At 38.4% G+C, this 16,917-nt stretch overlaps 1 protein-coding gene across 1 annotated transcript in view; it reads right to left on the bottom strand.

The window, feature by feature from the left end:
- Positions 1-16,917, bottom strand: part of Kcnh5 (potassium voltage-gated channel subfamily H member 5) — a 305,295-nt gene that overhangs the window by 116,185 nt on the left and 172,193 nt on the right. The gene's annotated exons all lie outside the window — the stretch shown is intronic.

Below are 16,917 nucleotides of genomic sequence, written 5' to 3'. Positions count from 1 at the left end.
AAGCTAACAGAATTGATTTGAAAACAGGATCCATCTTTCTGCTGCATATAAGAAACACACTTCAACTTCTAAGTGCCTACATGAAAAAAGTGGAAAAATCTCACACTAGTAACTTAACAGCACACCTGAAAGCTCTAGAACAAAAAGGAACAAACTCACCCAAAAGGAGTAGATAAGGAAATAATCAAATTAAGGGTTGAAATCAATAAAATAGAAACCAACAAAACAATATAGAGAATTGATGAAACAAAGAGTTCATTCTTTGAGAAAATCAAGATTGACAAGCCTTTATCCAAACTAATCAAAAGGCAGAAAGAGAAGCCCTTATCCAAACTAACTAAAAGACTTAGAAAGAATATGCAAATTAATTAAATCAGAAATGAAAAGGGGGGCATTACAACAGACACAGAGGAAATCCAGAGACTCATACTTCAAAAACCTGTTCTCCAAAAAATTGCAAAGTTTAAAGGAAAAGGACAATTTTCTTGAGAGGCACAACATGCCAAAAAATCAAGAACAGATAAATAATTTAAATAGACCTAAAACCCCTAAATAAATAGAAGCAGTCATCAAAAGTCTCCCACCCAAAAATACCCAGGATCAGATGGCTTCAGTGCAGGATTCTATCAGAATTTTAAAGAAGAGCTAATACCAGTACTCCTCAATTGTTCCACACAATAGATACAGAAGGGATATCATCAAACTTTTTTTTTATGAGACAACAGTTACCTTCATATCCAAATCATACAAAGATGTAACTAAGAAAGAGAATTACAGATCAATCTCCCTCATGGGCATTGATGCAAAAATACTCAATAAAATACTGGCAAACTTAATCCAAGAACACATCAGAAAATATCCACCAGGGCCAAGTAGGCTTCCTCCCAGAGATACACGAATAGTTCAACATATGAAAATTTGTCAATATAACCTGCCATATAAATAAAGCTGAAAGAAAAAATCCACATCATCATGTCATTAGGTGTGGAAAAAGTATTTGACAAAATCCAACAATACCCCTTCATGATAAAAATCTGGGAGAGATCAGGTATACAAGAAACATACCTAAACATAATAAAGGCAATACACAGAAAGCCCACAGCCAACATTAAACTAAATAAAGAGAAACTCAAAGTGATTCCACTAAATCAGGAACAAAACAAAGCTGTCCACTCTCTCCATATCTATTCAATATAATAGTCAAAGTCCTAGCTACAGCAATAAGACAACAAAAGGAGATCGGGGGATAGAAATTAGAAAGGAAGAAGTCAAACTTTCACTATTTGCAGATGATATGATAGTTTACATAAGTAACCAAAAAAAATTTTTACTTTTACAGCTGATAAACACCTTCAGTAATGTGGCAAGATAAAAAATTAACTCAAAAAAAAAAACTCAGAAGCTCTCCTATGTACAGATGATAAACGGGCTGAGAAAGAAATCAGAGAAGCATCACCCTTCACAATAGCCACAAACAACATAAAATATCTTGTGATAACTCTAACCAATCAAGTGAAAGAACTGTATGACAGGAACTTTAAGTCTTTAAAGAAAGAAATTGAAGAAGATATCAGAAAATGAAAAAAAAAACTCCCATGCTCTTGGATAGGTAGGATCAACACAGTAAATCAACATGACATTCTTACCAAAAGCAATCTACAGATTCAATGCAATCCCCATCAAAACTCTTTACAGACCTTGAAAGAAAAATACTCAACTTCACATGGAAAAACAAAAAAAAACAGTATAGCCAAAACAATTCTGTACAATAAAGGAACTTCCAGAGTCATCACCATCCCTGACTTCAAAATGTATTATAGAGCCATAGTAATGAAGACAGCTTTGTATTGGCATAAAAACAGACAGGTGGACCAATTGGATCGAATTGAAGACCCTGATATTAATCCACACACCTATGAACACATGATTTTTGACAAAGAAGCTAAAATTGTACAATGGAAAAAAATAAAGCATCTTCAACAAATGGTGCTGGCATAACTGGATGTCAACATGTGGAAGAATGCAAATAGATCCTTATCCATCCCCATGCACAAAACTCAAGTCCAGATGGATCAAGGACCTCAATATAAGTCCAGCCACACTGAACCTCATAGAAGAGAAAGTGGGAAGTAGCCTTGAATGCATTGGCACAGGAGACCATTTCTTGAATACAACACCAGCAGCACAGACACTGAGATGGACAATTAATATATGGGACCTCCTGAAACTGAGAAGCTTCTGTAAGGCATAGGACACAATCAACAAGTCAAAACAGCAACCTACCCCATATCTGACAGAGGGCTGATCTCCAAAATATACAAACAACTTAAGAAGCTAGATAGTAAAATATCAAATAATCCGATTAAATCTTCACCAACCCCATATCTGACAGAGGGCTGATCTCTAAAATATACAAACAACTTAAGAAGCTAGATAGTAAAATATCAAATAATCCAATTAAAAATGGGATACAGATCAAAACAGAGAATTTTCAACAGAGGAATCTCAAATGGATGAAAGGCACTTAAAGGAACTGTTCAACATCCTTACCCCTCAAGGGGACACAAATCAAAACAACTCTGAGATATCATCTTATACCAGTCAGAATGGCTAAGTTCAAAAACACTAATGAAAACTTATGCTGGAGAAGATATGGAGTAAGTGGAACACTCCTCCATTGCTGGTGGGAGTGCAAACTTGTACAGCCACTTTGGAAACTGGTGAGGTGGTTTCTCAGAAAATAGGGAATCAGTCTACTCAAGACCCAACAATACCACTTCTAGGCATATACCCAACGGATGCACATTCATACCACAAAAACATTTGCTCAGCTATGTTCATAGCAACATAATAGCCAGAAGCTCGAAACAAGCTACATGCCCCTCAACCAAAGAATGTATAACGGAAATGTGATACATTTATACAATAGAGTACTATTCAGTGATTAAAAAAATATGAGACCTTGAAATTTGCAGGCAAATGAATGGAACAAAAAAAATCCTGAGTGACATAACCCAGATCCAGAAAGACAAACATGGTATATACTCACTCAAAAGTGAATATTAGGCCTAAAGCAAAGTATAACCAGCCTACAGTCCACAACCCCTGAGAAGACAGAAAACAAGAAGAACCCTAAGACAGACATATATGGATCCCCTACCCCTCCCAGGAGGGGGAAGTAGACAAGATTTACTTAGTAAATTGGCAGAGTGGGTGGAATGGGGAGGGTGGTAGAGAAGTGGAAAGGAAGAAGAGGAGCAGGGAGGGGAATGTGAGGGATCAGGAAGGTCAAGTGGGTGAAGGACAGAGAAGAAAAGCAAGAAAAGAGTTACCTTAAAGAGGGAGCCATTATGGAGTTAACAAGAAACAAGGCACTAGGGAAACTCCCATGGATCCACAAAGATCCAGCTAAGAATGTAAGCAATAGTGGAGAGGGTACCTAAAATATCCTTCCCCTGTAATGAGATTGATGACTACCTTAATAGTCATCATAGAACCTTCATCCAGTACCTGATGGAAGCAGATGCAGAGATCCACAGCTAAGCACTGGGCAGAACTCCTAGAGTCCAGCCATAGAGAGGGAGGAGCAATATTATGAACAGAAAGACCAAGACTATGATGGGGAAACCCACAGAAACATTTGACCCGACTAGTGGGACTGGCAACTGGGGAACCAGCTTAAGAACAAACTAGGCCCTGGGTGACGTTTGTGTAACTTGGGTAGTTTGTGGGGCCACTAGCTGTGGAACCAGTATTTATCCCTACTGCATGAACTGGCTCTATGAAGCCCATTACCTCTGGTGAGATACCTTGCTCAGCCTAGATACAGGGGGGAAGCCCTTGGTTCTGTCTCAAGTAGTGTGACGACTTTGTTGACTCCCCATGGGAGACCTCACCCTCTCTGAGGAGTGGATGGGGGGGGAGACGGTGGGAGTAGCAGAATGATATTTTTTAAAAAGAAAATCATCTACCTTTTTCTTTAGTCACATATAAGTATGTTGCAAAGATAATGAGTCATGGTCCAATTAAATTTTTCTAAACAGCTCAGTGATAATGACGTGTGGCCATCAGCAGCACAAAGCACATGGAGCTCGAGGTGCTGTCTGACTTGTGTCCTCATCAGGTGGAAGGGGGACTTTCTACTGTGTTACGGATGGCTAAATAAATGGAATACTTCTACTTCCACTGTGCCTTCCAATTTATCCAATTATATGTTATTTCAAATATGCTAACGTTATACGGCCACTGACTTAGGACTTTACAAGGCACTTGGGAGTGAGGTAATGACCACATGAACCTGGCCAAATCTTTGCATGCACTTTTATTTCAAACTGTCATTAGATGGAGGGTCTTAATCAGAGCAGCTGGGTGAATCTGAGCGGTTGGACTTTTCTTTCTCTTTGAACAGTGACTCTTTTTCCTTGTCGGGGAGGAGGGAGGTTGCCTCCCGTTAATTTCTCCTTTGTTGTCAAGATGGAGTTTGCTACGTGTGTTGGAAGACTAAACTATTCATCTCTGCCTTCTGACTTTCACTAGGTACTAAGAAAAGACTACAATTATTTCTCCTAAGATCATCTCAACAAGTTTACTTACTTTTAATCTTACACGTCACAGAAAAGATTATGAGGGAATATACAATCTCAGCCTGGCACATGCATTTAATCCTAGCCCTGGGGAGACAGAGGCAGGTGGATCTCTGTGAGTTTGAGGCCAGCCTGGTCTACAAGAGAGTTCCAGGACAGGCACCAAAGCTACACAGAGAAACCGTGTCTCAGAAAAAAAAAAAAGAATAAAAAAAAAAGAATATGCAATCTCACATCTCACTCTAAGTTTGATTGATCATCTGAAATTACAGAGGGAGGCTAGCATGCTAGACCCTGAAACTCTTTGCTGCTGGTGGAGTCTCTTCCTCATCACATCCCATCGAAAGTGCAATCAGCTTTAATCTCAGAGCGGAGTCCTTCAATCTTTACATTGGTTGCTAGGTGTAACCTCTGGCCTGTATTAAAAGGGTTGCATGCACGAGTCTCCAAGTACATCTGCCAAGCAATACCTTACCTCAGTAGGTAGACACATTTTCAAATGCCCTCTGTGATGAGGCTTAGCTCTGAGATTATGTCAAGCAATTATGTCTATCCAAAAGTTTAAGTACCCACAGGATGGTGGTGAGTGCTACAGGCGGAAAAAAATAACTTAATCAGACGAGTTGGAAAAAATGTGAAAATGGGAACAGTTAAGGTATAATAAGACTAACTAGTCTATCAAAAACTGATGCTTACTATTGGGAAAGCAAATGTAGCTGTTTCTCTTGAACTGAAGATTTCCCCTCTGAAGGGATAAAAGTCTCATAAGGCAAGACCTACCAGGCAACTACCCAAGGTTATAAAAGCAGGAAATATTTACTGAGGAAAGAATCATCTCTTATGGATCTACCTGGAAAGTGGGCTCTCCGATGACAAAGTCACCCACTTGCTCCATCTGTGCCGGTTAGTCTCATGTAACGTGACATAAGCTAGAGAGTTACTTGAAACAATGGAACCCCAATGAAAAAAATAATCCCGCCGTAAGATCCAGCTCTAGGGAATTTCCTTAGTGATGGACGGGAGAGGGTCCTGCGTTCTATAAGAAAGCACACTGAACAAGCCATGGGAAACAAGTGAGTAAGCATCCCTCCATGGCTCCTGCCCTGTTTGAGTTCCTGTTCTGACTTCCTTCAATGCTAAGTGGAAGTCAAATAAATCCTGTCCTCCCCAACTTGCTTTTGGCCATGGTGTTTCATTACAGCAATAGAAACTCTAAGAAAAGTATGTAATCCCTAGCCATGCTTCTGTAAGTCACCTAGATAAACTGGTTCTACAAGACAGTCTTTTTACAGCCTAGCTTCTGCTGTGTTGAATGGCAACAATTATGTAGTATGTGTGTGTTGGAAGAAAGAGAAAATCAAATGTGCTATTAATTGGTCTATTAATTTCGCAATGTTTTACAGATCAATACCTAGTGTTGACAGTGATGTTTTCAAAAGCACATATACAACACATTTATACTCTTTATGGTTGATTTGATATTTCAGAAAATACCATAGAAATAACCATGAAAATAGCATAGCTATACAATGTGCAAACACGATGATCCAGAAACCCCCATTTCTGCTGTTTATATTAAAGCAACGATCAGAAATTCTAATTATATAATAACAGGGAAATGAAAATACATTGAGATATAGCCACAGAGTAGAACACAAGGCTTGACATGTGTCAACATGGATTGACATCTTAGATTCTATAATCAAAACATATTCAAAATATCACACAAACGACAAGTAATTTGAAATATGATCTAGCAATGGGATAGTTCTACGTTTAAACTCAGGAGATGGGCTTCTGTAGACTAACAGCATGACATAAAAGTACTACCTTTAGTTTATGTACTTAAGAAGTACGTGACATTAAGATGAATTTCATGTGGATACCTCATTATGTATATATAAATATCCCTAAATCTAAAGCATACCCAAAATCTAAATGCCTCCCAGTTCCAAGCACTTCAAATGCAGGACATTCAGCCTATACATATTTACAACACACACAGAGTAAATCTGCCAAAATGTAGTTTTATAAGTAGTGAGATTATGAGGGATTTAATGTACTTTCTCCTTTTTTCTGGTTCTTATTTCCAATTTTACATACAAGTCATCTGTTTCCATTAAATTAACATTTTTAGAAATAAAATGGTTATATAATCCCAATTTTTTTCTTCTTTTGCCTGAAAAGGCACATTTCAGGAATGCCACATGTCAACTCTTTACAAAGAATTGTGCTACTCTTTCAATAAACTCATCACTGCAAGATGTGATAATGGTGTCCTCTGGTTACAAATATATCCCTGACACTTCCTCTCATCCCTGTGCCATCTGTGCCCTCATGACACATATGACTGGAGTTCTGATTGGTGCCCTCAAAGCCAGCAGATCCACATAATTTTAACATAGTCTAAGGAAATATGTGCTAATGTTTTTAAGCAGATTCAGGTACCAATCTAAGTAGTTATTGGATTGAGAGTAAAATTCTTAACTAACATGAAGAGTCAGTGAAATGATTCTGTAACACAAAGGAATGTCAGGTAATATATGTCTAGATAATGTTGGGTAAATGTTGATTTATTAGTAATTAACAGAGCCTGAAAATCTTGGCTTTTTCTCCTTTTTATTGTTTCCGTCTTTAGATCAGTTGTCTTGACTATCAGCACATAGGTAATTTTAGTTTGATTACGAAAGGCAGCAAAATTTTTATTCTAACAAATCTCTGTTGTCCAAATTCTATGCCCATTTTTTCTACTTCTAGCATGCAGCCTTTCAATCTGAGCTAAATTGACTGCCCCTATTAGACTCTTGCATAGCACCCTGTATTATATACCTAGCACCAACACAATTTACAATCACATATTTTTTACAATCACTATAATTTTTGTCTCTTTTCTTTTTGTTAACTCTAAGAGACATAAAAGCAACAATTGCATTTATTTGTATTGCCACTCTACAGCTGTAACTACAAAGCCCAACGATATTTGTTATGCAGACATAAACTTTAAAGAGTACTTTGCTATTTATACAATCTGCTACTACACAGACCCTCCTCAGTTGATACCTCCTGTCATCAGAGATGCTGTGGACGAAACCATAGAATTGAAAGGATCCTTGAGGAAGCCCAAGGAATGAGGAAGACGCAAATGTGAGAGAATAGGAGGCTGACTCACAGACTCAAGGAAAGTCCAGATTTATAAAAAGCAAAATTGAGAGAAAAGCAGCAAATTTCTCAGTCATATGTTTCTCTCCTTGATGCCAAAATTACACAAGGAAGGGGTCCAGAACATCAATGGGCAGCATACAGGTAGAAGGATAACTCTCTTGCATTGTGATTATTGTTATTTTTTTCTTTCTTTTAAGCCATTATCTACATCTTTTTCCACCTCTTCTCTGCCTTCTGTTGTGTCAGACAGAGACACCCATGGTTTTTTGGCACAGCAAGTAAAGGTGCTAAATGTGGTTTTTATGGAATAAAAAATGAGTAAAAAAATCAAAACCAACCAGCTAATGCCAAAAATATATCCTTTATTCTTTATCATAAAAACCAAGAAAGAGACAGGAGGGTGGGTGAAGAGAATGACTTCACAAACCCCTTGAAAAAATAATAAAAGACAACACAGTTGGACTGGAGAGATGGTTCAATGATTAATACCACTTACTGTGAAGAACTGGGTTCAGTACCCAGCACCCACAAGGTATGTCTCACCCATCTGTAACTCCAGTTCCCGTGGATATGATGCCTTCTTCTGACCTTTGCTGTCACTGCATGCACACTGATCACATACATACACACAGACACACACAGACACATGAAATAAGATAAATAATTTCCTTAAAAAGAAGAGCAGAGTCAAACCATGGCAAAAAAGAGTAAGAGAAATGCTATGAATGGAGGTTTATTTTAAATAAAGAAATTATAAAAATCTGACCTTCTGCATAATTCTACCTTTAACTAAATAATCTCCAAAGTTCTAAGGAAAGTCATGATTTCATTCAAATGCAGATGTCATTTGCTCTGGCTGGAACCAACCCATCAAAGCAGCTCAGAGTAAAATATCTCCTGGATACAGACTCCGACTCATAGGATGATATGGTCTGCATTCAGATTGACTGGTGATTTAACCTTTCCCCACAGTATGGAATATGTTTACATATTTGTTCTGAACACATGCATGTATAGAAAAATTTGCTTCTCTAAATTATGATCCAGTTCATGTTTTGCTTCCATCCATATTTAAAGGCAATGATATACTCACTAAATGCCAAGTAAAACAGGAGAAAATGATGATAGCCATATGGCCCTCTTTACTAGAGAAGAAAAGAAGTGTATGAATGTCACTATGAGTGAAATAATTTGCCCCTCTTATTAATGCCTACCCTCTAGAGGCATCATGTGACCAGTTTTCACACTCCAGCCAACTAAGCCAGTTAGATGGCTGCATCTCTTCCAGATATTTGAGATCAGAAGGATGAGACCCAATGCTTTTGGTCTAGACAAGTTACTAAGTCATTGTGGTCTGATGTAGACAGCTCCATCTGTCCCTTTCTTTTTAGCTATCAAATGAGTCCTTGTGCCCTTCCTCAGAAGCTGATGGCTAAGTGGCGAGAAAATGAAGTACAAACCAGCCTGTACTGTTGCACCAAGGCAATGTCAACATGACACAACTACAATAAAAAGGTTCTACTTAGTAGTATTCCTAGAAAGATGTTTGAGCCATTAGGACTTAACTTAGTTAGAATGTGTTCTTCCTTAACATTAGCATAGAAAAACAACATTGCTTAGTAGAGGACATCCACAAAGGAATGACATTAGCTAACAGTAATATAAAGACTGCATTGAATTCTCAAACTATACAAAAGCTATGAGAAATTAAAATCCACAGTTGAGTGATCAAAATTATTATTACAGAAAGTATTAAAATTCCCATTTGCTTATTATAACTCTATTATGTGTTTACTAAGACTATTCTGGTTTACTTGCTTTTTTCAGCATTTTTATTAATGTGTTTTAATTATGTAAAATAATGATTTTCATTATGACATTTTAATATGTGACTATAATGTACTGTGTTCATTTTCACCTCTAATGTGCCCTTGAGTGCTATCTTATTTAACTTCTGCTCCATGGATTGAGCTGTACATAAAATTTACCCTCTTAGATAAGGTATGAAGGCTAGCTAGAAAAGAGAAATGACAATCACAACTCCAAATATTCATTCTATAGTACTTTAGGAGTTACCTATTGAGAAACACATATGGAATTGATAATCATGAAGTTCCTTTACCATGTCTAGGTCAATTTTTTTAAAGTTATACTGAAGGCTGAAGAATGCTTTTTGTTTTGATTATTTGTGTTTTATGTATTTTAAATGATAGAATAGATATAATGCCCAATAAGGAGGTAACCTAAGTCTATAGGAGAAATACACCAGGGTTTGCCTGGCTTAGCCCCATCAGAGAATCTACAAACTCATTATTTTTTTTTGTTTTTTTTGTTTTTTTTCTTGTCAATTTTTTTAAGTAAATTTTATTAAATTATAAAAGTTTCCATTTCCGCCCCCCCTCCCAACACCCTCCCACTCCCCCCACTCCCCCTCCTCCTCCCTCTTCGTCCCCCAGGGCAGTCAGGGTTTCCTGCCCTGTGGGAAGTTCCCAAACTCATTATTTTTAACTAATAAATAAACTCAGTATTTTTAAATGAATGCTTTACTTTATCATCTTGAAAAATCTAATTAGTTTCACTTGTGAAACGCTCTATATAAATACATTAAAAGAAAGAATACTGAGAATAGGGTTGGAGGGATGGCTCAGTGGCTAACATGCTTAGCTGGCAAGTGTGAGGACCAGAGCCAGATCCCCCGAACTCACACAAACTAGTATGTGGCTAAGCAAACTGTCCTATAATTCCAACAATGGAGGGGTAAGACAGGCTCCACACTAAAGAGCTCTGGGTTAGACTGAGAGGTGGTGCCTCCATAAGGAAGGTAGAAGAGCAATAAAGGTTGATTCTTGACATAAAGCTTAGGTCTCCACACCGATGTGTACACACACACACACACACACACACCCCAGTGGAAAAAGAAGAAAAACTGCTGAAAATAAGTGTTAAATTAGTATAGAATTTTTCTCTGTAAGTTTCATACAGAATCTCTTAAATGTTTGTCCCTGAGTCAGATATGACAGCTAACAAAACTCCAAGCGAGGGGATATCAGCTTGGCTTCTGTTCATGAAGCCTTTAAAATAATAGCATAATGCTACCTAAACCCGTGGGTTAGTACAATGGTTATTACATTCCAGTCTTTCCCCATGAGGGTACACTTCTATACAATGATCTTTCTCTCGTCTTTGAGAGTGCCTTGAGTCATTCTGTAACACCCAGATTTTCTTAAACTCTGTGCTTCTGTGTCCCATCTAAATTCATTCAGTAGAAATCACAAGGACTAGTGGAGAGGCAACAAGAGCAGTGTACTAGGCCTGAGAGTTCCTTGGGTTTGCATTCTGTTTGTGTCTATCTGAATCCTCTACTTCTAGATATAAATTTCCTTCTGAAGCAGAGAGGCATACTCTTTAAACAAATTGAGTTCCTTTTTTTATTTTTCCATTCAAAAATTTATACTTCCTCCCTTTCTCCCTTCCTCCCATTCCCATCCCGCTTCCCCACTCACTCTCCTCCCTCCCCCTCCCTCCTTAAGAGAGGGCAGGGAACCCTGCCCTGTGGGAAGTCCAGGGTCCTCCCCACTACATCCAGGACTAGGAAGCTTTGCAACCAAATAGTCTAGGGTCCCCAAAAGCCAGTACATGCAGTAGAAACAAGTACCAGTGCCTTTATCAATGGCTTCTCAGTCAGATCCCATTTTCAGCCACATTCAGAGAGTCTGGTTTGATCACATGCTCATTCAGTTCTTGAGTTACCTTCCACTCCTTTCCCCAAGCCTCCTCTTAGCCAGAGAGAATATTTACATTTCCTTTACCTGACCTGTCGTTTATATGGCAATATGGTCAGACCTGTATTCCACCTTGTTCAACATTGAGAAAGTGTATTGCCCTTCGACATTATTTCTTTGAACTATCTGGTCAAAAGGTGATCATGATAGTTGACCTATGATTTGAGTAATGTGAACCTTATTGGGATGATTGTTACCTCCTTTAGAACAAAGGTAAACATACTTCATTAATTTTTACAAAATATTCCATGTAATACAAATTCCTAATGGCATTTAATCTTACACAAAGAACATAAAGCAAAAACTAAACACCAAGGAGGCTTTGTCGACTGATTTATGTTCAAGCTATGTGTTAGGAAAACGGTAAGAATTACAAACAAAAATCATAAGGGTTTAGGTTCCAACCTGTAAAAGAGGCACTGAAGACTCCAGGATAGTGAGAAGTATGTGTTCCAGAAAACATTTTATGAGTTTGTATTTTTATGTGGTCCACAAACTGAAAATATAGTCCAAAATCATTTATTTCATTTGACTTATTTCCCTGAAAAGTTATTTCAAATGTCAGGATACATTTTATGAGTCTTAATCACCATCCCTTCTATTTCCTCTATAATCTCCTTTCATTTTAAATCCTCTCTCATTCCACCCATTTCTCAGTCTTTTAAGTACCAAATGTTAGCCAGTGGCAAAGCACAGGAGATGGATTTTGTTATTAAATTTTAAAAAAATACAAAGCACCTGTAGTGATTAATAGTCAATAAAATGTTGTCTAGTAGATAAAATTAATCTAGGCACTGACCTATGCAAAAAAAAACACCTAGACAAACTTCAATGTTAAAAATGTTCAAATCCCCACATGAGTATTTTTTAACCCATGATTGTACTACACAGAGGCAAGTTAAGACTGTGTTGGATCCGTGAGATTAATTTGCTTGTGTGTTAACGTGAAATTAAAAAACCTATATAGCTAAATATGTGGAGAAGCTAGAAAGAAACCGTAATAACGGGGGCAAAGTATCTTCCCTAATTAGTTGCAACACATTATTCAATAGTTCATTGTACATAGAACTGAGCAGACAGCTGTTTGGGAGCTAACGCAGGAAGAGGCATTAAAACAGACACTGAGCTTCATTTGTTCTGCTTTGGGATGTGCTTGCACAAATTTGCTAATAAACTCTATTGTTAAAAATATTGTAAAGAAAATGTAAGGGACCTATGCAAGGATAAAACATATAAAGACAATACGTTTCTGTTACCCATCTCCTCCATTGCCATCACCTGACCCAAGTCATCCTCCTGTCCCTCAAGAGTTCACGTACCAAGGACTACAGGGACTTGGGTCCGGTGATAGCAATGGAGGTGATGGGAACCTGCGGTAGTATTTGCGGTTTAATGAGGGTTCAAATGTGCGGGATTTTGTCCTAACCACCTAGAGGATGAAGTTTCCATGAACTAAACTGGGGAATGCCAGTAGGATGTGTTTTTAAAAGATAATTGTTGGACAGATTCAATAGTCCTGACAAGCAGAGAATAGTACATAACGAGCAAACAGGTCTGGGGCGAGTTGGGACACTCGAGTGCTGTTAGCCTTAGACATAGGCTGGAATCACTGCAAGGAATAAAGACAAGAGTAGAAAGCCACAGGGACTGAACCCTAGTCCAGCTCTGATGCATATTGTCTCACTCAAATTACTTTAGGAGACGTTCAACCCATTTCCATCGCTTATAGAAACACAAGGTAGAACCAAGGAATCCAGCCTTCACTAAAATTGGGCATTTTCTATATCATCTGAAAACAGCTTCTTAACAACCTGATTTATATTGTTATAGATGAAAGTAAGTTTCATTTTATGTTCACAAGCGACACACTTCTTTTGATATTACATTTTTTGAGATCATCATTTAATTACAAAATTTCTTCCTTCTCTTTCCTCCATCCAAATCTCCCACGTACCCGTCCCTGCTCTCCTTTACATTCATAGCTTCTTTTTCACTAATTGTTATCAGATGCATATACACATACATGCACACACACACACACACACACACACACATATATATATATATATATATATATATATATATATAGTTCTTAGATATAGCCTCTTCAGGCCATATACTGTCACCTGTTTGTATGTGCTCAGTGCCGATCGTTTACCACAGGACAGCCAGTTTGTATGCTCTTCTCTGGGGAAGACCACCTTACTCACTCGTGGCTTTCCTCAGTTACTTATAGTTCTTTGTGTAGGATTGAGACCTAATGGACTTTTTCCTGTCCGGTTTGGCATGATCATTGGTGTCAATTATTTTTAACTCACATTTGGGTAGTCATGTTGGAAACCTAAATGCCTCCTCTCTGAGGACCAGCTTTTCTGGTGTCAGAAGGTACCATGCAAGCTTCCTAAGGAGGGAGGCAACCAACAGTCCTACACAGCTTTGATGCCTATGAGCCACATCAACACTAGGCATGGAATAACAATAACAGCAATAAGAGTGCATCACTGGCATTGATATCTTGGTGGTAACCAACAGTTCTCTAATTGGATTGAAGACCCACTCAACAAGAGGGAAACCACGTCTGCTACTGAAAATCTAACACTCAATGTTAGTGAAGTCGGTGCTAGTTATTGAGGGAGAATCTACAACCACTAATTTACTGACCAACATGGAATTTTTGTTTTTTGGTCTTTTAAGGCAGAGTTTCTCTGTGTAGCCTTATCTGTCCTCCTTGGCTATCCAGGCACTTGCCCTGTAGACCAGGCTGGCCTCCAACTCAGAGATATCTGCTGCCACTGTCTCCAGAGTACTGGAATTAAAGGCATATGCCACCCCTACCCTGCTTGTGCCATGTTTGTTTTAATGTCTAGATAACAGTACTATACCTTTGACTCACTTAGTTGCCAAAGTATTCTAACCTTACTGGTTTTTAAAAATATTTTACAAACTATAGAAACTTGTTTTGCACCTTTTCTGTGATGCTTTATGTCTACTCAAAGTTTTCAATTTTTCCTTAAGTGATTTTTTTATTAATGTGTGGGGGGGACTCTCTCTCTCTCTCTCTCTCTCTCTCTCTTGTATATATGTGTGTCTGTCTGTCTGTCTGTCTGTTTGTGTGGTAGTGGGAGGTCCTCAGAGACAAAAACAAAGTATATGATCACCCTAGAGCAGCAGTTCTCAACCTGTGGATTGTGACCACTTTTGGGGGAGTTTCAAACAACCCTTTCACATGGAGATCACCTAAGATCATCAGAAAACACTGGGATCCTCTGCGAGAGTAGTAAGTGCATTTAACCTCTGAGTCATCTATCTAGCTACTCTCTGTCAACATCTTAAAACATTGCCACTGTATTTCAAAGTTAAATGCCCAGCAGGCTAGGGAGACTTCTGCTCTGTTGTTAGATTCTTTACTTAAGTCAGGGAAGTGAATGCAAATTTTTGCTTTCTTCTTGTTTAGGTAGCACATGACATGTAGTCTAAGAACTGTCATTAAAGGCATCTATCTCACTGAGGATGCAATTCCTGGGAATCTGCACAACCCCTCTGCAAGCCGAGAATCAGGCACATGTGTTCTTCTCATCACATAGACTCTCACCCTAGCTGATATGCCAATGATCTAAGCGGGGATTTCCTAGGCTGAAAGGAACCAATCATTATGGTAGGTTTCACGCGAGCACAGCCAAGTTTTTGTATTTGTCCACGTAGAAGTCTGCTTTCCTAGGTCTCAAAATCAGCCCTAAGTGTGATTCACTACCTTCACGCACCCTCCTCTCCTCCTCTCCTCGCCCTTACCTCCTCACCACCATTCTAAACTGTCTTTTAACTTCTCTGCAGTAGAGAGAGCATGAGCTACTTGTCTTTCTAGGTCTAATTCTATTTAACAAAATGTCCTCTAGCCCCATCCATTTTGTTATGCATGACAGGATTTCATTATTGTGTTCTTTAAACATGTATTTTATCTTGACTGCTGTGAAAGAGCAACAATAAACATGGGGTATGGATATCTCTTTCCTACAATGGCTGACTTTCATTTCGTAACTGCCAAGAAGTGGGACAGACAGACCGACCCTACGTTAGATCTGCTCTCAGTCCTTTGAGGGAATAGCTCATGCTCAATATCAGCCGTGCTAATTCATGTTCCAACAGTGTAGAAAAATTCCCTTTCTTCCACTTCCTTACAGCGTTTGTGATTTTACCTTTTTGCCACCCTGCTCAAAGTGCTTTGCACGTTTCCCCACTAAACAAATATCAGTGGATATTAATCAAGTTGCAAAGAAATATGCTTTCATTACGTTTTCTTCCGTAGTCATTTAGCCGGGGAATTTATGCTGCAGATTGTGAAATATTGAAGGAGAACATCTCACTGTTTCATAATTCCTCTGCACATCTCTCTCTCTCTCTCTCTCTCTCTCTCTCTCTCTCTCTCTCACACACACACACACACACACACACACAGAGAGAGAGAGAGAGAGAGAGAGAGAGAGAGAGAGAGATTCTCTTACACTTCACAATCACACCTCCCCTCAATAATCTGGTCCCCAGAATATCTGCTCTGAGTTGAAACTTGCCTGCTACTGTGTGAAATTCATTTGATCAATTGTGCTTTCCACACTGCATTGAAAGATACTTATAGAGTAGTTGTAATCTCTCTCTCTCTCTCTCTCTCTCTCTCTCTCTGTCTCTCTCTCACACACACACAGAGGTTAAAAACACATACCACCTACAAATGACAAGGAAAATATTTTGTAATTTGGCTGTCAGCTGCTAAAAGCAAGTGCTCTACAAAGAACAGTCTTCGCTGGTGCTCGAAACTAAATAACTCAGGATTATTTGTATAATAATAAAATACTTATATAATAATATACTTGCCATATACGAGCTCAAGCTGCCATCCTTAACATTTCATGTGACTCCGATGGTACAGGAAAGTGAGGGATTTTCATTGGCTTTTATCAGTCCTTCTTTGCCCAAGTATAAAATGTGTGGGGAAATTAAAAAGAAGTTCCTTTAAAAGGCATGAAATGAGGCATGGGAATGACCGGAAAGGAAGTATGTCTCTACTGCATGTATGAAAGATCAAGGGAATATTAAGAATTACAATGTATTTTATAATGCATTTGATAAAGAGACGTTTAAGAGAAACATACGATAGAAGAGAATATAATTTTTTCACATATAACAAGGAAGTTTCATCCTGTTTTTTTTTCTTTTTTAAAAAATAATACTTTTTTAAAAAGTTTGTGTGTGTGTGTGTGTGTACACATGTGCATGCAGGTACCCACGGAGGCCAGAAGAGGGTGTCTGTTCCCTTGTAACAGGAGTTACAGGTGGCTGTGAGCTGCCAGACATAGGTGCTAGGAACATAATTCCAGTCACCAGCAAGAGCAGCAAAC

This window comes from Myodes glareolus, chromosome 11, assembly GCF_982192425.1.
Source record: "Myodes glareolus chromosome 11, mMyoGla1.1, whole genome shotgun sequence".
Taxonomy (NCBI): domain Eukaryota; kingdom Metazoa; phylum Chordata; class Mammalia; order Rodentia; family Cricetidae; genus Myodes; species Myodes glareolus.
Note: the sequence above shows the minus strand (reverse complement) of the source record. Positions and strands in the feature narration are given on the sequence as shown.